The 4362-nt window shown below is 37.8% G+C and overlaps 1 pseudogene; it reads left to right on the top strand.

The window, feature by feature from the left end:
- Positions 1–2107: 2107 nt before the first annotated feature.
- LOC120254103 lies at positions 2108–3881 on the top strand (annotated as a pseudogene).
- Positions 3882–4362: the final 481 nt, after the last annotated feature.

Here is a 4362-nt window from a genome sequence, read left to right as displayed (position 1 = left end):
AAGCTATTACCTTTCTATCTTGCATTAATACACAGCCAAGACTTTGTCGTGAAGCATCGCTGAACACTACAAACTCTTTACCACTAGTAGACAGAGTGAGCACTGGAGCTGAAGTCAGGCGGTTCTTCAATTCTTGGAAACTGCTCTCACACTTCTCATCAAAAACAAACTTTACCTCCTTTCGAGTCAACCGTTATAAAGGTGCAGCAATATGAGAAAACCCTCCACAAAACGCCAATAATAACCGGCCAAACCAAGGAAACTTCGAACTTCAAACACACTCTTTGGTTGTTCTGAATCAATGATTGCTTCAACTTTCTTTCAGTCTACACAAATTCCTTCTCCAAATACCACATGTCCTAGGAAGACCACTTCATGCAACCAAAACTCGCACTTTGAGAATTTAGCATACAACTTCTCTTCTTGAAGGATCTGCAATACTATATGTAAATGTTGCGCATACTCTTCTTCAGTTGCTGAGTAGATCAAAATATCATCGACGAAGACAATTACAAACTTGTCAAGATAAGGTCTGAAGACTCTATTCATTAAATCCATAAAAGTAGGTGGGGCATTAGTCAGACCGAAAGGCATGACCAGAAATTCATAATGCCCGTATCGTGTGCGGAATGCTGTCTTCGGCACATCACTCTCCTTGATCTTCAACTGATGGCAACCAGACCAGAGGTCAATCTTTGAAAACACTCTTGCCCCACGTAACTGATCAAACAAATAATCTATTATAGGTAAAGGGTACCTATTCTTGATAGTCACCTTGTTCAACTACCGGTTGTCTATACACAATCTAAAAGAACCATCCTTCTTCTTCACAAAGAGAACTGGTGCACCCTAGGGTAACACACTCGGGCGTATAAACCCTTTATCCACTAATTCATGTAACTGAACTTTTAGCTCCTTTAGTTCTGTTAGTGCCATGCGATACGGTGGAATAGAGATTGGAGCAGTACCCGGTAGAAAATCAATAGCAAACTCAAACTCTCGATCTGGAGGCAATCCAGGCAATTCCTCAGGAAATACATCCTCAAACTCCTGAACAATGGGGGCATCCTTGAGGTTTGGTCCAACAATTCTTTTATCTACTATGTGAGCCAGGTATACTTCACATCCCTTGTGCACAAATTTCCTTACTTCCACAGAAGGTATCATACACCTCGAAAGAACTTTCCTTTCACCCTTGTTTATATATAAATAATGTAACATATATCCTAATCGAACCCAAATCCTAAGTTAATTAAAAATTTAAATCATGGATATGTTTAAATTTAAATTTAAACATCCTAATCTTAATCTTGATTATTTGGTTGTCTTGGACTAGAATGCAAATCCCCAGGCAAATACAAAATGCAAATTACAAAATTTCCCCTGAGATCATATCTCGAGGCAAAATAAAAATTACAAAAATTTCCCCTGAGATCATATCTCGAGGCAAAATGCAAATTATGAGATTGCCCTTGAGAATACATATCTCGAGAGCAATATCAAATTTTAGGATGGCCCAAATACACATCCCGAGGCAACTTGAGAAATGCAAATCCAGAAGCACCTGAGCACATATCCCGAGGCAAATTGGGTTAAGTGAATTTTAAATTTGGAATCAATAAAAATATATATATATATATATAAATTTAAAAATTAAAATTTCAAATTTCAAAATTTTCAAATTTGGAATCAATAAATATATATATATATATATATATATATAAATTTAAAAATTAAAATTTCAAATTTCAAATTTGGAATTAATAAATATATATATATATATAAAAGAAAAAGAAAAAAAGATTAAATTTTTGATCCTATCCAGCTATCCTACTCGTTGTGATCTCACGGGGGTCGTTGGGATTAGAATATGAATGAGAGGTTGGGATTAGGATAAGAGGAGGCAGAGGTTTTTAAAATGGGAGAAAAAAAAAAGACCAAGGGAGAGGAATTGAAAAACAGAGAGTTTTTAGAGAGTAAAAAAAAAATTAAGAAGAGAGTTAGAGGATTTGTGAAGAAGAACCAGCAAGGTTTTTTCTCTCTTCCCCATATATCTAAATGAATCCATATAAAAAAAAATCTCCGTCATAGTTGAGTAGCTGAGATAATGCCGCCAACCATGCCGGATGCTGTCGTCGCTGCATTGCCTGTCGCCGATGCTCACCATTGTTGTTGTCATCACTGTTGTCTTTCGACGTTTACTACTACTGCTATCATCACCGTCACCGCTGTCGGTGTCACTGTCTCTGCTGGTGTTGGTGTCGCTGTTGCTACTGCTGTTATTCGCCATTGAAGCTGCCATGATTGCTACTGCTGCGGTGATCTCTTAGTGATCTTTACCGAGTCTCCTACTCTTCGTGATAAGCGCTTCGCCGAGGCTGCCAAGGGATGCATCATGCAGCTTCTTAACTTCGGTCATGCCATTGCTATTTGCCGGCGCTCGTCGGAGAAGATCTTCCGCATCCTTGGCATGTACGAGGCACTCTCTGGTGCGATGTTGGAACTCCGCAGTATGCTCCCTGTCGAGTACGTGGAGCCCCTTATCACTGAGACCGAGGAGATACTGACTAGGTTCAAAGATGCCGCTAAAGGGATCTTCACTGAACTTGGTAATAATGTACAGAATGAGAATTCAAAGAAGATAATGCCAATGGTGACATACGCTATATCATGTGCTCTTGTTTTCTTATTAAGATTCTCTTGATTTCCTTCTTGATGAGAGCTCCACTGAAGATGGGAATCTCCCTGAAGGCATTGAATAGCGAGATGGAAGTGGTGATCTTGGTCTCATGAGTCCTACTGCTAATTGCCAATCTTGAGAAAAATCAAAATTTTATGATGATGAAGGGATGCAATATGAATAATATGCTATATATAGTTCAAAAAGTGAAGGATTCTGAGCTCAGAGCTCTTCTTGGAGATCATCAGGTACGCAGACGGCCTGGGCAGGTTTGGCAATATGCAACAAGCTACTTTAGAGCTTCATGGACAAAGGTTTTATCATATTTAAAGGATGATGAATTGGGTGGGAGCCTATCCCTTTTAAGATCAGGAAGATTCTAAAAAATTTCCGGAAAATGTACTCCGCCATGCAGGTGTCGTTTTCTCTTCATCCATTGGAAGTGGCAGTGGTGGAGGCGAGAGGACTTCATCACTTTGATTGGTTCACGAAAAGAGAGGGTCCCTATTTCTGGAGCAATGCAAAAGGACAAAACTGCACGCTCTCAGTTCTGCGGCGTCTCATCGGCGATCGTCTCCAATGTCAGCTGAAACCTATCGTTGTGGCTACCAAGCTCCCAAACTCTCAGCCCAAAATATCACTCCATCATAAACCATATATATGTATACGCTTGCCTGAGTTGTTTCTAAGCCTTAAGAAGATGGTATTTTTAGATGATGATATTGTTGTTCAAGCTGATCTTTCTCCATTATGGGATATTAACTTGAAAGAAAAAGTAGAGACATGCAGAGGAGAAGATAAGTTTGTGATGAGAAAGAAGTTAAAAAATTATTTGAATTTCTCCTATCCTTTGATAGCAGAGAATTTTGATCCTCATGAATGTGCATGGGCTTATGGTATGAATGTTTTTTTTTTATCTTGAGAAGGACTAACATTAGTTTCGCTTACCACCATCGGCTTCAAAATAACTTGAAATCAGATTTGAGCTTGTGGCAGTTAGGGACTTTGCCACCAGGTTTAATTACATTTCATGAGCATGATTGAGCCTTATTGGCATATATTGGGGCTTGGATACCAATAGAACACAACAGTTTCAATGGCAAAACTAAACCATGCATTCCCACAACTCAAGCCTTTATGGACAAGGTACATAAATTTCTCAGATAAGTTCATCAAGGCTTGCAATATAAGAGCTTATTAATATGGAGTTGAGAATGAGATGAAATTTAGAAGAAAAAAAAAACACAGAGAAATCTGAGCTGGCCGTTCTCCTCTTTTCTCTTGAAATTCATGATCATGTTTGTTAAAAAATTGTGCACGTGGAGTTTCTAAAATTGAGAACCATGCATGCATACGTGCATGAAATAAGAAAAACAATAATAGTAATAAAAAAATTATTTCAAAAAAAATTTTAGAAGAAATGAGAAGCACATGAGCCCACCATTAAAAAAAATGAAGCATCATGGAAAAAATGAGAAGCATGCATGCATAAGTGGAAAAATATAAAGCATGAAATAATAATAATAATAATAATAATAAGCATGCATATACTCACGTGGGGCCCACCATGGAGATATATTCATGGAAATTATTATATGTATGCATGCAAACAAAAAAAAACAAATAAAAAATGAGAAATGATGCCGTGTATTTGTTGAAATAGCATGCAAACAAATAAAAAA

Source organism: Dioscorea cayenensis, unplaced genomic scaffold (assembly GCF_009730915.1).
Source record: "Dioscorea cayenensis subsp. rotundata cultivar TDr96_F1 unplaced genomic scaffold, TDr96_F1_v2_PseudoChromosome.rev07_lg8_w22 25.fasta BLBR01000343.1, whole genome shotgun sequence".
Taxonomy (NCBI): Eukaryota; Viridiplantae; Streptophyta; class Magnoliopsida; order Dioscoreales; family Dioscoreaceae; genus Dioscorea; species Dioscorea cayenensis.
The sequence above is the reverse complement of the archived record's forward strand: the minus strand, read 5'-3'. Positions and strand labels throughout refer to the sequence as shown.